Source organism: Gracilinanus agilis, chromosome 2, assembly GCF_016433145.1.
Source record: "Gracilinanus agilis isolate LMUSP501 chromosome 2, AgileGrace, whole genome shotgun sequence".
NCBI classification, from domain to species: Eukaryota; Metazoa; Chordata; class Mammalia; order Didelphimorphia; family Didelphidae; genus Gracilinanus; species Gracilinanus agilis.
Genome location: NC_058131.1, coordinates 595,193 through 614,088, shown reverse-complemented (window position 1 = coordinate 614,088; position 18,896 = coordinate 595,193). Strand labels below are relative to the sequence as shown.

The following is an 18,896-nucleotide window of genomic DNA, read 5'->3' as shown; positions in this document are numbered from 1 at the left end:
GGAAGGATAGCTTAAAAAGATCCTAAAGAACAGTAAGAGGGGAATAAGAAGGGAGGGGGAGAAATGGAAGTACAATAAGTGTAATGCGAGGTGGCTAACAGAAACTTTTGCTTCTGTAATTTCTAATGGTCACAAAAAGTCAGTTAAACATCTTAGAATGTTCAGAAAGTCAGTTAGAACTTAAAGCTATAAATAGAGATGAAGTTCCAACTGATGAGGCTTTTGCCTTCTGGCTTTCGCTGTGGCTGGAGGCTTTTGCTTTGGCTTTTCGGCTTTGGCCTAATTGCTTCGGCCTTGGCCTGTGCTTATTTTGTTTTGAGGAAATTTGGACCTATCTCATTTCTCTGGACCTCTCCCTGATCTCCTATCTCCATCCCTCCCCTTCCCTGAATTTCCTTTGGGTTCTGGTTGGAAGGGAGGGCTTGGTGATTGGACATTGTGGGTTTTAGTTTCTTTAGATAATTGGAGTATCCTCAAATAAGTTATCCCTAGGTTTGATAAAGACTTTATTTAAAAGGCAGTCAAATCTTCCTGACTGGGAGAGCAGGACTCTCTCTGTCTAAACCTCTCCGCAACCCATCCCCCACCCTCACCCTCTCCCTAGCAGCAATTAGAAAATCCTGAACCCCTCCCCCTTCTGACTGACCCCGGTATTAATAAATCCCCTTGTTACCTATTCAAATCCTGTGGTGAGTCATTGTGTTGAAAATTAAAACAAGGGCCAAGAGGAAGGAATCATTTTCCTTTATTTATTGAGACAACTGGGGCATCCATCTTCACAGGAAGTACCTCCCCAAGACTTCCTCCAGCCATCAGTTTGACTGGCAGGGAGGGGCCCTCTCAACTCCTCCCTCAAGAGACTTTGAAACTAACGAGAGAAACCCTCCAGTCAAGCCTAAACGTTTATTACTAGCCCTGGTTTCCTCCCTGTATCCTCTGTCTCAAGCCTCTGGGAATAAACCTGTTTGAGCTGCCCTCTCCTACATACCCCATTTCCCTTATCTCCTATATACCTTACCTTACCTTCTTTCCTCCTCCAATCACCTTATAATTCCCCTTATTATATCCTTTTATCCTTCCTCACATCCAAACTGCATTTCATTTGACCCTACTCAGATTATCATATTTACCTTTTATTTTTTTTTGATAACATAAGAGAGGGGATTAGGGGAACTGATTAAAAACAAAACACTGGTGTAGAAGGAAATAGTGAAAGAAGAAAGGGCAGGACAAGGAGAGGGAATCAAAATGTCTGGGAATACACAGTTGACAATTATAACTCTGACTGCGAATGGGATTAATTCACCCATAAAACAAAAGCAAATAGCATAGTGGATTAGAAACCAAAATCCTACCATAAGTTGTCTATAAGAAACACACATGAGACAGGCAGACATGCATAGAGTAAAAATGAAAGGATGGAGAAAAATCTATTGGACTTCAACTGAGAAAAAGAAGGCAATCATGATTTCTGATGAAGCCAAAGTAAAAATAGATCTGATTAAAAGAGATAGGGAAGGTAATTACATCCTGATAAAAGGCCATATAAACAATGAAGAAATAACAGTACTCAACATGTATGCACCAAATGGTATAGCATCTAAATTTCTAAAGGAGAAACTGGCAGAGCTCAAGGAGGAAATAGATAGTAAAACTATACTAGTGGGAGATCTAAATATTCCTCTTTTAGATCTAGATAAATCAAACCAAAAAATAAATAAGAAAGAGAAAAGAGAGGTGAATGAAATCTTAGAAAAATTAGATTTAATAGATATGTGGAGAAAAATAAATAGGGACAAAAAGGAATACATCTTCTTTTCAGCTGCACATGGTACATTCACAAAGATTGACCATGTAATAGGGCATAGAAACATTGCAAACAAATGCAAAAGAGCAGAAATGATAAATGTAAACTTTTCAGATCGTAATGCAATAAAATAATAATTAGTAAGGGCACCTGGACAGGAAATCAAAAACTAATGGAAATTAAATAATACGATTCTCCAAAAACAGTTAGTTAAAGAAGACATCATAGAAACAATCAATAATTTCATTGAAGAGAATGACAATGATGAGACATCCTACCAGACTCCGTGGGATGCAGGTAAGGCAGTACTCAGGGGTAAATTTATATTCTTGAGTGCATGTATTAACAAATTAGAGAGGGCAAAGATCAATGAAATGGGCATGCAAGTTAAAAAACTAGAAAGGGAACAAATTAAAAATCCCCAGATAAAGATCAAATTAGAGATTATAAAAATTAAAGGAGAAATCAATTAAATTGAAAGTAAAAGAACTATTGAATTAACAAATAAAACTAGAATCTGGTACTTTAAAAAGACAAACAAAATTGACAAAATACTGGTCAATCTAATTAAAAAAGGAAAGAAGAAAACCAAATCATCAGTATCAAAGATGAAAAAGGAGACCTCACCTCTAATGAAGAGGAAATCAAGGCAATCATTAAAAACTATTTTGCCCAATTATATGGCAATAAGTATAGCAATTTAAGTGAGATGGATGAATGTTTACAAAAATAAATTGCCTTTATTAACAGTAGAAGAAATAGAATACTTAAATAATGCCATATCAGAAAAAGAAATTGAACAAGCCATCAAAGAACTCCCTAAGAAAAAATCCCCAGAATCAGATGGATTCACAAATGAATTCTGTCAAACCTTCAAAGAACAACCAGTTCCAATACTATATAAACTATTTGACATAATAAGCAAAGAAGGAATTCTACCAAACTCCTTTTATGATACAAATATGGTTCTCATCCCAAAGCCAGGTAGATGAAAAACAGAGAAGGAAAACTACAGACCAATCTCCTTAATGAACATAGATGCAAAAATATTAAACAGAATACTAGCAAAAAGACTCCAGCAAGTAACCATGAGGGTTATTCACTATGATTAGGTGGGATTTATACCAGGAATGCAAGGAAGGTTCAACATCAGGGAAACCATCCACATAATTGACCATATCAACAGTCTAACAAACAAAAATCACATGATTATCTCAATAGATACTGAAAAAGCCTTTGACAAAATACAACACCCATTCCTATTGAAAACACTAGAAAGTATGGCAATAGAAGGTTCTTTCCTAAAAATAATAAACAGTATATATCTAAAACCTTCAACAAGCATCATATGCAATAGTGATAAATTAGAAGTCTTCCCAATAAGATCAGGAGTGAAACAAGGATGCCCATTAACACCTCTATTATTTAACATTGTACTAGAAACACTAGCAGTAGCAATTAGAGAAGAAAAATAAATTAAAGGTATTAAAATGGGCAATGAGGAGACTAAGTATCACTCTTTGCTGATGATATGATAGTTTACTTACAATATCCTATAGAATCAACTAAAAAGCTAGTAGAAATAATCAACAACTTTAGCGAAGTTACAGATACAAAATAAATGCACATAAATCATCAGCATTTCTATATATTTCCAACACATCACAACAGCAAGAGGTAGAAAGAGAAACACCATTTAAAATCACCCTAGACAATATAAAATACTTAGGAATCTATCTACCAAAACAAACACAGGAATTATACAAACATAACTAAAAAAATCTTTCCAAACAATTAAAACTAGATCTAAACAACTGGAAAAACATGGATTGCTCATGGGTAGGATGAGCTAACATAATAAAAATGGCCATCCTATCGAAATTAATTTACCTATTTAGTGTCATACCTATCAAAATACCAAAAAAACTTTTTTAATGAATTAGAAAAACGATAGCAAAGTTCATTTGGAAGAACAAAAGATCAAGAATATCAAGAGAAATAATGAAAAAAAAGTGAAGAAAGGTGACCTAGCAGTACCAGATATTAAACTATACTATAAAGCAGAGGTCATCAAAACAATATGGTACTGGCTAAGAGACAGAAGGGAGGATGAGTGGAATAGACTTGGGGTAAGTGATGCCAGCAAGACAGTGTATGATAAACACAAAGAGCCCAACTTTTGGGACAAAAACCCACTATTTGACAAAAAATGCTTTCTTTCTTTCTTTCTTTCTTTCTTCCTTTCTTCCTTTTTTTCCTTCCTCCCTTCCTTCTCTGTCCCTCTCTGCTTCTTTTGAAAGGATTTCCGAAACAGTAGATCATGGGCAATAGGAAAAACTATCATACCTGGAGACTCCCAGATCCTTTGCTCTGTCAACTTGACTGTGTACAGGGCCAAGATGGTTTCAAAGTCAACCAAAGAATATAGAGAACCATCAGGACTTACTGTGTGGCCTGCCAGTGCCTCCCAAGATCATCCATCCAGACCTTACCTTTTACCTTGCCTCTATGCCCTGCTATCTCCTGTAACTATCATCTTTATTCAGGTAACCTGAAGACTTCTATGTATTCTCTCTGCCCCACTCCTGCACCTTTAGGTTTTCTAGGCCGTTCCATATGACTTGCAGCTAAAACCTCTCTGCATTGCTCCTCCTATTGGAATGTACCACTCTTTGGGAGCTGGTGCTAACTCACTTTTTTCTAACTGTATATTCAATGTAAGTCCTTAAGAAATTTAAAATGGTCATTTAATATCTCTTAGTGATATTTTAGTAAAGCACTTAATAAGGAAGCACATTCTCTATTTGTATAAATGCTGAGGGAAAGGGAGCTGAATGATCACCTAGTCAAATGAAGTCAAGTCTAGTTGAATGACTACTTAGTGGTAGCCAATTACTTGGTTTCAAGAAGTCCTGAGTGGAGCTGTCCAGGGTCCTAGGGGAGTTAATATTTTTATCATTAACTCAGATAAAGGCATCTATGATTCTGCTCATCACATCTGCAGATGACAACAAACTGGAAAGGTGAGCTAACACAGTGTATGACAGAGTCCAGGATCCAAAAGGATACTGACAGGCAAGAACTCTAGGCTGAGTCTAATAAGATGAAATTCAATGGAGATCAGTGTAAAGTTTTGCACTTGAGTAAAAATAAAATCATATTCATGAGTATAAGATGGGAAGGACCAGTTAGATGACAGTGTGTTTGGGAAAAGTTTGCAAGGCTTAGAGCCCTAACAGCTCAACTTTAGTTAGTGATGCGATGTAGCAACCAAAAAAGAGAATGTGATTAAACACTGAAGAAAGAGACAGGGAGAGAGAGAGACAGACAGACAGAGACAGAGAGACAGAGGTAGAAAGGCAGACTAAGATAGAAAGAGAAACAGAAACACAAAGACAAAGAGAGAGAGAGAGAGAGAGAGAGAGAGAGAGAGAGAGAGAGAGAGAAAGAAACAGACAGAGACAGAGAGAGAAGGAAGGAGAGAGAATCTGCAGGGAAAAATTCTTAATGTTCACACATTGTAACTCAGTAGAGAGAGAGATCTGAATATGAAGGATGAATCCTGCTTTAGGCACATCCTAGACGTTTGCCTCTAAGCAAGTGAGTTAGCCTCCTTGGGCCTCAGTTTTCTCATTTCTAAGATGAGAGGGTTGTATTTGATGATCTTGAATTAAAGGGATAACCTTATATCTCTTGGATGATCTGACCACATCTTTAGGAATATGTATTTCCTCATTTCAGGAAAGTCATTGATGAGCTAGGGGCCATATAGAGGAGAGTGGCTAGGATGAGAAAAAACTAAAACCTGTTCTACATGAGAGATGGTTGAAAAAACTTGGGACATAGAGCCTGGAGAAGCCTTGCTTGAAGCAGGAAAGATTGAATCTTAAATCTCATTTCTCCCCCAGGGAAGACCAGCATTGCTTGCCAGCCTGTTCCTCCCAGCACCAGGTTGATAAATGGTCCCCTCTTCCCCAGAGGGGCTCTTGTTTTCCTTGCCCTCATTATTCTTCTTATGACAAACTCACACACATCTCTTCTAAAGCCAAAACTATGGCTTGTACTATGGGTGTGTGTATGTGTGGTGTGTGCATTAGTGTGTATCCCCATCACATTGATTTAATGTATCAGGTAAGGCCTATGGGACAGAGAACAAAAAAAGACAGATTCATTCCCTGGGATTCATGTAATGCTCCAGGATAAATTAGGTGACAAAAGATGACATCCTCAGGTTTTTAAGACAACACACTCTTCCTTTCATAACCTAATTTCCTTCATCTGAAAGAGAAATGTATTTTTAGCCTCCTCTCTGGGACCAAAGGCATTGATTTATGAAGATAAGGTGAAGGAATTCATGAGTTTTCTCCTGACCTCCATCTGTCATTTCTGAGACATGTCTATTTTCAGGACCATAAAACAAATTGTCCTAATGTGGCAGATAATCACCTTGATCACTCTCACATACAGGAAGAACATGTCTCCTCTCTTACACTCGAGACACTGGTGTTCACACTTATACATTGATAATTGGGCACTCTTCTTAGGCTCAGAAACAGGCCTGTATGACCTCCATTCCTCCCTCAAGTCTCCCCAGTATGCTGGCTGTTGTCCAGATCACCCATATCCTTAAGAGATGGGGGTCAAGCCCTGTCAATGCCTCTCTGTGGCTGGAAAGACACAAAAATGGAACTGGAACTAATTCCAGGGGCCAATTACCATTTTGGGTCAGCTTTTGTGCTATCACTACCACTCCCACCCCCATGCTCGCATCGACCTTTTGCCTATTCCTCAGGAGCCCTTGGTTATACATGTCCAAGGAAAGAACATCCAGGCTTTAGAAAGAAAGAACACATTGAACCTTCCGTATTTGCACATTTGAAGCCAATCCTTTCAAGTTTCTCGACCTCTCTGAGCACGATAGCTGTCTTATATATAGAACTAACCCTTTTGGTTTTCTAAATTCAAATTACAATCCAGTGAAGAGACCTTGATTGAGTGTTGGCCATGCATAGTATTTTGTGCTGGGGGCTGGGGAAGATGGGAAGGCTAAAGAATACAGATCCCTTGCCCTAAGGGCAGTCACAGTCAAGAGGATACTAAGACACAAATGGAAAAACTCTAAAACAGTATATCCTGAGAGGTCTAAAAGGATGAGTTATCTTGGGAATAAGGGGGAAACTGGGTAGTGGACAGGAGGATGATATGAGTCAGGAAGACATCTTAGGGAAGACAGCATCAAATTGGGACTCAGAATATGAAGAAAAACAAAAAAAAAAAACAAAGGATATAGAGGTGATGTCTTCTAAGTAAAGAGAACAGTGAGAGAAAGTAGCATGGTATGGCTGGGGACACACACAATTAATCAAACTCTCAAACTTTTTAAGGAAAATTACAGCCTCAGGCCTAGAAACGGCTTTGAATGTCAGAAAAATAAGCTGGTGCTTTACTTAATAGGAGACAGAGAACCCATACCTATTTTTGAGAAGAGGAGCAATGCTGCCTATAGAAGAAAAGGAAAGGAGAGTCTGGCAAGTGGTGTGAGAGAAGGATTGGTGGATGGTATAGGAGAGAGGACCTCTCTTGAGATCCTTGGTCACCTTTTCCAGGGAGCCCTTTCTGGCCTCTTCTTTCTCCACTTCACCCTGACCCCATGAAGCTCCTGGCAACCACCCTCTCCTAAAGACCTTGAATTCATCTCACAAGAATTCTGTATTCAGACTCAGGTTGAGAAAATCCTGGTTAAGGAGGCAGCTTGAAGATAAACACCAACCACTAAACAGGAGGCATCTTCTTCCTCTGAGATCACCAGAAATGGCTGAGCTTGAGAAAATGAATTGTTCAGTTTCTGAGAAGCATGACAATAGACCAGCAACTGCAGAGCCAGCTACCCAATCTTCAGCCACTAGAAGAAGGAAGAGACCTGGCCCTTCTGCACCCCAAGAGGACTCTTGGAGGCTAGAGTCCATTCGAGGCCTTCTGGATGTGTGGGCCTCCTCTGACATCGAGTGTGTGAGGGAAGCTGGGAACAAACTGCATGTCAACTACAAGGGGCTAGCCAATCATTTACAAAATCAGGGTGTGTGGCACAGTGGGGTGCAGTGTCACTACATGATGCTGGCCTTAGAAGTTTTGTACTGGAATATCCAGGAGGCCAACCAGAAAAGGTAGGGGGACCCTATCACTTGCCCATTTCATGAAGGTTTGGAAAAAGTTCTGCCCTTTACACATGCCTGACCTGAAGACCATGAGGATGAACCCAAAGGCTATGAACCTTCAAGGCATATAGTTGCAACCTAACCCTAGCAAGGACCACTCCCTGACTGAGCCAGGTGCTACCCAAGGAGATAGCTTGGAATAGAACTTCCATTTAGAAGATATAGAAAAACAGTACTGAACACCCTGCAGGAGCTACCCCAAGCAATCCCGGGAATTCCTCCATCTTTTATCTATAACCCAAGGCACAGGACAGCTGGGAATACCCCCCAACATCCATTCCAGATCATCCCCTGGCAGTCAGTGACTCTTTCCTGTATTCTGATCCAAGCTTCACAGAACAGCCCCAAGAGTCCCCCTCCCCAAGTAATCCATGGAGACCAGGCCCACCTATCTTCATACCAAACTGCTTGACACAGGGGAATATTTTCCAGGACCCACCACAGATCATCCCATATTGGCCAATACCATTTCCCTATATTCAGCACCAATGGACAAAAGAGAATAGCCCCCATTATCAACCTTAGGAAATCTCTTCCATTGTTGTCCCTTTGACCAACATGGACCATGAAGAACAAGTTGGAAACACTTCTGAAGACACAACAGCACTGACCCTACAGATTGCACCAACTTTTTCTTCAATCCTGAATGAGGACACAGCTGAGAACACTCCCAACTAAGAGCCTCTATAAGAGATCTCCTATTCCCCATCATCCTATATCCCAAACCAACAGCATTTGAATGCTTCCCTCCATATCCATGCTTATTCTATATATCACCACTTCCCTATTCCCATGGACCTGTACCATTCTTCCCCCCACTGTATTCCTCTCCCAACCACAATGTCCAGACATGAGAGGGAACCTTCAGGTAAAAACATCACACAAACATACGAGGTAATTCTTTACCTATTTTGGATAAAATTTGCCTGTTGGAGGCCCTGAGTCTCTAGACTCATGTTTTCATGTACTCATTTGACATCTCTTTCTCCTAGTTAGATATATCCAAATAAAACAAGATGTTCAACAAGTTGTGAGTTGTCATCTTTCTGGAGATCAGGGGGAAAAGGTGGAAGATCATACATGGAAGAGAATAGATCCAGATCAAGTAGGAGGAAGACCAATCTGATTGAATTTAAGGAAAGATCTCATATATACCATTGCAAGGCTCACCTCCTCGAGACTAGGCCAGAAACTATTTCCTCTTCCAAACCCAAGTCCTTCCTGGTTTGTTTGCTCTGCATAGTGTCTATTAGCTCTTGGAACTATGTTTGTCCTTGCTCCAATAGAAGAGACCCCTTAGCAAAGAACAAAAATCATTAGGTCATACCAAAGTTTCCCTATAAATTCTTTTTCAAATGGGGCTCTAACCTTCTATTCTCATGCCCAGATCTCAAGCCTAGATCCTTATCACATGAAAACTTATTGATGGCATTTGCCTTCTTATTTGTGTCCCTACCCCAGGCTCTTGCCCTTCACACAACCTTTGCTGTCAAGATTTCTCCCCAAATATTATACAGGTTGGAAGCAACCTTAAAGATTATGCACAGATAGAGAAAATGGAACACAGAGCTTAAATGAAAGGGTTAAGCCAAGCTGTGATTTCAGAGTTTTTTTTGCTGTTTTTTTTACTGTAAATACTGTGTTCTAATGAGTACAAACGAATGCTCCAGATAAAATTCTAATAACTATGAAAAAGGAAAGACCAATTGCAACTTGGAGAAATGGAGGTGGAAAGACTCTCCCTACACCTTTTCAGAGGTTAATCCATCATCTTTTACCAGCTCACTAAGATCTATCCAATGACTACATGCTGAAGATATCTCCTTTTTTTCTCATTTGCTTAAGTATTTATGTGTACCAACAGAGCTGGGCGTTCATTCCATACTGGTTCTTCAGTTCGGGTCCTTGGAAGAAGTGCATTCTAAGTAGAGCAGTTTGAGAGAGGTGCTGACAAGAATTCTCTTTGTTCCTTGGATCCCCAACAATGATTAAAATAAATCCCTACATCTTTAAAAAAAGGAGAATTCTCTATTCATACTCACTCACATGTGTCCATGTTAGAATGTCAGCTCCTTGGAAGTAAAGGTTGTCTTCGAACCCATGGCACTTGGAGCCGTAAAGGTGCCTGTTGACTGAACAGTGAGGGTCTGTGATTTTACTGCTAGAGGGTACTACTAGTGAGGAGTCTCCCTTTATCAATGGATATCAATTGGCACCCACCCAGAAACTTCAGTCTCAGAATGTTACCAAGACACTGAAATGTCCAGTGTCTTGACCAGGGTCAAAACCCAATGGGGAAAAAATAGGGACTATAGCCCAGGTCTTCTTGGCTTCTCCAAGGCTTAATAGCCACTATGCAATGCTGCCTTCATTGTTGTTAATTAATTATTGTTGTTAATGTTATGCAATTAAGACACGACTGATTCCTTCATCTGAGATTCTCTTCCCCTTTCTGCTCCCCCATCAAAGCCCAATTCCAAGTGTGTCCTACTGAGTAATAATACTAAGGATAACAGAAGTCCTGAGGCACATGGACCCTACTGCACCCTATCTTGGGCCAGCCACATTGGGAGCCCTGGGGTCACTTCAGGGCACTGCTTCTTAAGAGGTTTGTGAAGAAGGTAGAAACCATCCAAAGAAAGGTGACCAAGATGACAAGAAGTATAGAACTGCAGTCAGGGAAGAACAGTTGAGGGCATAGAGATGTTTTGCTTGGAGCAGACAGGCAAAGTATAAGAGCTGTCATGATTTGAAGGGCTGTCACAAGAAAGATGGATTAGACATTTGTTGTGACTCCAGAGGGCAGAGCTAGGAATAATGAATAAAACAAGGCAGATGTATATTTTGGCTCAATGTGAAGATGAACTTTTTAATAATTAGATCTGTCTGGCAATAAAATTGACTGTCTTAAAAGGTAGTGATTTCCCTGTCTACAGAAGTATTCAAGGGGGAGTTGGATAAACCTTAGTCAAGAATAACTTAGATGAGATACCTGTATAGGATAAGGGAAGGGATAACCTCCAGGGTCCCTTCCAGTCCAGAGACTTCAGGATTCCATGAATTATTACCAGTGCCACTCACCTCGACCACTAGCTCTGATTCCAGCCTAAGACTCAGAGCCACCATTCTGAGAGCTAACCGTTGTGAAGAGGAGGCCCACCATTACTGCTATCCCCAATGTCAACTGCTGCCAACCTGCCCACATGGAAGTAAGCCCCAAAGCTCTGGAAATGGTGGATCCCCCCTGACACTCAACCCTGTTTCTAGGCCAGTCCCTGGAGTCATCATCCAGGAAAGCAACTTCTCAATTTCCTCAATAGGTGATAATGCCCTCACCTTCCCTGTAGCCACAACTCCTAAAGATCAGGGACTGGTTCTTTGTGCCAATGTCATTGGCATTGTCACATGACTCAATATTAGAAATGGATATGGTTCTACCAATGGAAGTGATGACGAAGAAAATCACTTACTTCCTCCGTTTTCACTACAGCCTAAGAATCATAGACCTTTCCATCTGCCCAACGACGCACCCCTCTTCTATATAGTCTCTTCCTCTACTAGAATGGGAGCTCCTTAAAGGTAGAGCCTTTCTTTTTCTAATTGTGTCCCCCATGTTTAATAGAAGGTTTGGTACATATCAAGCACTTAACATTTTTGTTATTCATTTATTCATTTAGATGTTGAATCAGTTATTTGCAACGGCCATTACATGGCATGCCACATTTTTTTAAAGCTTTTTTTTCCTTATTTTTATTTTAAACCCTTATTGGCTCATGGGTGGAAGAGTGGTAAGGGTGGACAATGGGGGTCAAGTGACTTGCCCAGGGTCACACAGCTGGCAAGTGTCTGAGGCCAGATTTGAACCTAGGACCTCCCGTCTCTAGGCCTGACTCTCAATCCACTGAGCTACCCAGCTGCCCCCGGCATGCCACATTTTTAAAAGATTGAATCAGCTGCTTGGAGTTTGGTCTGAACACAGTAGACACTCAGACAATCTAGGTGGAATAAATGAATGCAAGATAAGGATGTTTCTCCCAAAGTAGCCTCTGTGTCCCTCATTCACTGACTGGGATCCCCAAACAGTCAGTCATCAAGGATCTGGTGGCCTCAGCCTTTGGGAATGCTTTTTTTTAGTCACACGATTGCTTCTTCACTCAAATTCTCAAACAGCTCTTAGATCTCACTACTATGGGCATTCCCTCCCATGCTGCATATTGCAATCCAGTTTGATAAAAAGAAAAATCATACATGCTGGAAGGACTGAGAGAAAACAAGTACATTTGTGTCCAATTTGTGGAACTGTGAATGGGTACAACCATCTTGGAAAAGAATTTGGAACAACACACAAAATGTTTCTGAGCAGACTGTGCCAATGAACTAAACAATCCAGCCTCTTCTATTCTTCCTGTGCTACTTTCCCTCATGTCCTCCCCTGAGAGCTTTGCCATCAAAAGTCTACCAAACATTTGGAGAATAAAATCTGAACAACGTCCCGGCCACCCATTACCCTTCCAGGTGACCCACCATTCTTCCCTTCCTCTCGAATATTTCTCTGAAGGCATCTTTACTCTTGTTCTTCTCAATAAATAAATTCAGCATTTATTAAGCGTCTGCCTTGTGCCAGGGCCCGTAGGCAGGGCTGGGGATACACAAACAACAGTGAAACAGTCCCTACCCTCAGGAAACTGATTTTAATAAATAAGGCAATACGTGCATCGTCTTATAGGCTCTCCTTGAACAACGTGTCTCCCATCAATCCTTGAGAACCCTTCCGAATTCATCAGAAGGAATAAGGACAGAAATGATCATGTTCGAAGACTTTCCAGTAGTGAAGACTGAGCCACTTATATGGGGCCAGATGGCACAACTGTGCAGCAACCATCTTGCACAGGAAGGTGGTAGCAGTGAAGGCGAATATGAAAGGCATCATGAAGAAGAAGGCATTTTAGCTGAGTCTTGAAGGAAACCAGGGTTTTCAGGAGGCAAAGGGGAGGAAGGAAAAGGTCACAGGCAGAAAGGGCAGCCGGGGCAAAGCCCCAGAAATAGCAGATGGAATGAAGGGTGGGAGGAACAGCAAATAGGCAAATATGGCTTCTTAATAGATTGCATTGAAGGGAGAGAAATGTGGAAGAAGTCTGGAAAGCTAGAAGAGGCCAGCCTGGGAAGAGTTTGAAATGCCAGACAGAAGGCATACTAGGGAACTACCAGACCATTGGGTGCGAGAGAAGGGCTGACACGGTCAGACTTAGACTTTGAACAAAATCACTTTTGCTTCTAAGGGGAAGATAGAGTGAAGGTGGGAGAGACTTGAGGAAGAGACCCAGCTATTGCCATAGTACAGGTGAGCCATGATGAGGGGCTGGGCAGCATGTTGGCTATGTGGATCAAGGAGGTCTATTAAAGTTGTTGGGAGAGTAGAAATAGCAAGATTTGCAACTGACTGGATATCTGGGATGAATGAGGATGCATAGTTGAAGATGATAATGAGCTTGGGAACCCCTGACCAGGGAGACAATAATTCCCTCAGCACTGAAAAGGAAAGCTTGGAGAAAGGGTGGGCCTTTTTTGTGTGTAGGAGGGAGGAATAGCTTTATTTTGTCCATATTAACTTTGAAGTGCCTTAGGGACATTCATTTGAAAATGCACATCACCCATCAGGCTCCTGGGCACCAGACAAATTGGCCTGAGAATCTCCCAGTGGAATTGGGATGGCTAGAGTTACCCCTCCTACTCTAACACATCCAACTAGGTCTAGTAGGAGCCAAGATTAGCACACCTAGAGCAGGTCAAAAGAACTTTATCCCAGGTCAACTGACCTGGGACTCAGCTATGGGCCCTTTAAGCAAGGAGTAGATAAAGGGATCTCTGTGACTGTGGCACTCTCGAGACTTCTGGGGATTTCTTGAGGATTCCTTTCATCCCCTGCTTGGCTGCTTCAGGTAGGGGTTACTGAATAAGTTTTTATTAAAGAAAATGTATGGCTCCGCCTTCAGACTTTGAATGATCCATTGCACCAGGCGTCAAACACTTCTGGGACACCCATACAGTGCCCTCTGCCCAATGTTCGTTTTTAATGCTTCTGGGATGGCAAAGTTCCATAACTCGACAGCACATAGCAACAGTGTAAGGCTACTGGTATTTCAAAGGGCATCGGCTTCTATGAGAGGCATTATAAGTCCTTCATAATGAACTAAAGCAAGCCAACCATGGACCATCCCCTATTTAATTCAAATGGTTTGCCCTCAATAAATCCATGTCTGTAATAAATATTCCTCATCCCCTTATCCTTTCTTATGTGGATGGACAGACCAAAGTCCTTGGGTGACCATCAAGTCCTCCATGTTGAGGGTTTGAAGCAGGTACCACCATGGAAGCCTCCGACAGGAGTATCTGAAGCATCTCACCACCCTCAGGGAAGCCCTCTTCTAGTTAGAATGTGCTGAATCAACTCCATCATGGTGGTGAGTGACACGGGTAGGCATCCACCCCCCCCCCCGTCTTATGCCTTACCAGAAGGTCATTGAACATGGTCAGTTTGGAGGTTGTGTCTTTCCTGAGTGAAGAAAAGAGAAGGGCTCTGGGTGGAGGAGTGTGAAGAAGTTGGGATTAGGGGTCACTTAGAAAGGACAAGAGGGAAAAGAGATCAAGGGGCACAGATTTAGAGCTGGGTGACCCCTTAGAAAGACCTCCATGCCAATTGTGGAGGAGGGAAGGGAATGAGACAGAGATTCAGACACACATCTGGGAAGGCTCTGAGGTGGGATTCAAACCCACATCTTCATGATTCCAAGTCCAATGTCCTTTTCACTCTGTTGCTTCAGTGAGTGCCAATCACAGGAGGATTCTGTCATTCAAATGGGGGAGGGGTTTTCCAAAGTATGATAACATTAAATAAACAACTGTCTGTTTTGCCTTGTGGGTTCGTGCATGTGTGTGCATATACAAGGGTGTGTGTTGTGTGTAGACTAGACTGGGATCAGAACTAATGAAGTACAAATGGTTTCTTTTGCTTTCAATAAAATGGAGAATTGTTCAAAGCCTGGCCAGATGAGGACAAACCAGCCAGTGATGAACTCAACAAGGGTCACTGTGTGCAGGGAAACAAGAAGATGGGCCCTGACTCTCCTGTGGCTTGGAGGGGCCAAACATCCCCTTGGCTTCCCCCTCATCTAAAGAATCACAGTCTGAAGCAGTGACCAGCCTCTGCAAAAGACCCACTTAAGGCATCTTTGGGAGGTTGGCTCCACAGAAACGGTCCTTTAAATTCAATCTGAAACCAGGCAGGAAACATCATTCCCAACTTTATTACTTTCAGAATTCATAAAAGTGGTTTCCATCTGCAGCGATCAACCTGGGAAAATATTGCTCTAAGTGGATTTACTTTGTATTTCTTTGTTCTTTTCCACTTTCTGCACAGTTTAAAGGGACATGTCGGCTAGAACTGCTAACATATTGGAAGTATATTAAACCTGAACAACGATGGAAGCCTCTGCCACCCACCCTAACCCACACAGCCAGGATTGGGAGGTAGAGTCCAATGGGTCCACATGCATTCACCTGCTGCCTGTTTTCTCCACGAGCCCCAAGAAGATCTTGGCCAGCCTCCACTTCAGGAAAAGGTCTGTTGTGGAAACCAAAACGACAGGACTTACCCTCTAATCCTGTAGTGCTTCCCTCTTGACCCCAAAGTAAAATATCAACTTCTCTGCGTAGCACTGAAGCCCCTGATCTGCAGTCTCCTGCATGTCTGCCCACCTTACCCCCCTCTTTTTGCAAACTCTTCAGTCTAGTCATGCCAGCCAATAATGATCCCTTGAAGGGAATCTGCTGATCCTTGGCTCTGAACAGCTGCCCAGGCCATGCCCCATGCCTGATGTATTCTCCCCTCTCCTCTCTGCCTGAGAAGCCCACATCCTCCTTCAAGAGTCAGTCAGGCCTTGCATCTGCCATGATGGCCCCTTTAACCTCGTCCTCCCAGTTCTTAGCACTTGAATCTAGATCTGAGGAGTCATATGCTCTAACCCCTGGTCAGAGGAAGCTGAGGACTGCGACTTGACCTGTCTGCTGCGTTTTCTGCGATTGTCTACATCTCTTCCTTCCGGTGACCTTGGGTTTGGGCTTCCTTGACAAAGGCGAACTCTCCCTACCTTTGAACTCTGATTACCAAGTTTTCCACAAGAATGGCCGGAATGTCTGGGAATGTGGCTGAGGTGGCAGCGGCTGCCAACCCAGAGACCAGCGTGATAGATGAGTGACATGAGCAGAGAGTAGGTCCATGGGAAAGATCCTGGTGCTGGAGCAGACAGAGATGAAAGCCATGAAGCAAGAGGACTCCAAGCTACCCGAACTGCCAGTCACCATGCAGAGAGGGAAGAGAAGCCTGACTCGTAGTGTTTTCTCTCTGTATTCCCTTGCTTGCAGCCATGACACGGAGAGGTGAAGAGAAGGATCAAAGCCCCTTCCTTCATTTTGTTCCACGAGCTATGGGTGCAGGTGGTCTGGAAATCCATGGAGCCAGTTTTGAAGATTTTGGAAGAGCATCTGCAATGAATAAATGTATGAACACATGCATGGATGGATAGATGAATTTAAAAGCAGAAAAGTGCTTATTACAGACTAAATTTAATGATGGATGGGGGCAGGTGATTTTATGGATGAGTGCTTGACTATTTCCTGTTACTTTAGATTATATAAAATACAGTGTGACCATGGTATGATAAATTTCTAAATATTTGATCATGTGTGCATTTGTTGGGGGTGGTCAGGAAACTTTAAATGGAGCTGAGAGAGAGAGAGAATGGGGTTTCATGAGCTTTGCGTGGTCTATACATTTTGTGATTTAAATTTTTGAGGTATATTTTATTTTGTTCCCTAGATTAATTTCAGACCAGTCACTATCTTGGCTAAATTTAGACTTTTTTATCCAAAGATATTTTATTTTCCCAATTACATGTAATACAATTTTCAACATATGTTTTCTGAAATTGCAAGATCCAGATTTTCTCCCTCCAGATTCCCCCCTCTCCAAGAGGACAAGAAATTTGATGTGGATTATATATGTATTATCATGCAAAACATTGTTGTAAGAGAATATTCACATAAAACCGAAACCCCAAATTAAAAACATAAATAAACCGCTATCCTTTCCCATCTTCACAGCGCAGACATGACTGACGGGCCAGTTGCTCAGTTGCTTTTGCAGCAGCTGGAGGGCTGCGATGGCAGCTTGGACAGCCTGGAGCACCAAGTTGTGGTGGGCGCCATCAAGAGCCTGCAGGCACTGGGGGAGGTCATTGAAGCTGAACTCCGTTCTACTCAATGATGGGAACTTACACCAGAGGACCAGGAGATAGCCCGGGATGGCAGCCATGAGGCCAGAGTCTTCCATAGCCTCCCTCCAGAGGGTCTGGTGCAGAGTGAGCTCATGAGACAGCCCAGTGGGAAGGTGGGCTTCAGCAAGGCTATAAGATCCATATAGACAAAAATGGACCTGGTGGGCCCCGGGTGTTTCATGCTGTGGACAATGTGGAGGACTTGGTGCAGGCAAAACTGCAGCTGGTACAGGATGGGGAAGCTGAGCATCTGAGTGAAAAGGAGAGGAATGAACTGAAGAAGAGGAAGCTGCTATCTGAAACGACCCCGAAGACCTACTGGGTGAGCAAGGGAAGCGGCTTTAGCACCAGCATTTCCAAGCAGGAAGCTGAACTCAGCCCTGAGATGATTTCCAGTGGCTCCTGGCAGGATGTGAAGTTCAAAGCGTACAACTTCTCCTCAAAAGGCGTCTTACCAGAGGGTGGTCATCTACACCCATCATGAAAGTTCGAACACAGTTCCCACAGATCTTCCTGGAGATGGGCTTCACAGAAATGCCAACTGACAATTTCATCGAGAGCCCCTTCTGGAACTTTGATGCCCTCTTCCAGCCCAGCAGCATCCAGCTCGAGACCAGCATGACACTTTCTTCCTCAAAACCCAGCAGAGGACCTGGATTTTTCCCATGGATTATGTGGAGCATGTGAAGTGGATTCACTCTTGGGGTGGCTATGGCTCTCGGGGATACAAATATGACTGAAAGCTGGAAGAGGCCCAGAAAAACCTCCAAACACACCCCAGGCACTCTATCCCCTTGCCCAGCGGAAGCCCTTCTTCCCAGCCAAGTACTTTTCCATTGACAGGATTTTCCATAACTAGATGTTGGATGCCACCCACTTGTCTGAGTTCCACCAGATTGAGGGTGTAGTAGCTGACCATGACCTCACCCTGGGCCACCTCATGGGTATCCTCAAAGAGTTCTTCACCAAACTTGGCATTACCCATCTGCGCTTCAAGCCAGCCTATAACCCCTACACTGAGTCTAGCATGGAGGTCTTCAGCTACCATTAAGGTTTGAAGAAGTGGGTAGAGGTGGGGAACTCTGGGGTCTTCTGGCCAGAGATGCTGCTGCCCATGGGGCTGCCTGAGGGCATGTCTGTCATTGCCTGGGGCCTTTCCTTGGAGAGACCCACTATGATCAAGTATGGCATCAACAATACAGGGGAGATGTTGATGGGACACAAGGTGAACCTACAGATGGTGTATGACTCCACTGTGCCGCCTGGACACCTAGGCCTCACCGCTTCCCCTTGGAATCCCCCTGCTCCATGTGTTCAACTCATGCTCATTCAGAAACTGTTTGGGCCCTCCCAACTTCCCTGGATGTCTAGAGCCAACCTGGACCCCCTCCTCCCCTGGACACCTGAATATGTGGAACTTAGCCTTGTCCCTCCATATTTATGTGAAAAGCTGAGCCCAGACATCCCCCCTCCACCAGTAGGGCTGGCTTACCTCCCAAGGCATCCTCACTCCTCATTTAGGGCTGGACCCCAGAGCATGTC

At 42.8% G+C, this 18,896-nt stretch overlaps 1 pseudogene; it reads left to right on the top strand.

Moving 5' to 3' along the window:
• The first annotated feature begins 17,188 nt into the window (after window positions 1–17,188).
• On the top strand, window positions 17,189–18,628 carry LOC123234456 (annotated as a pseudogene).
• Window positions 18,629–18,896: the final 268 nt, after the last annotated feature.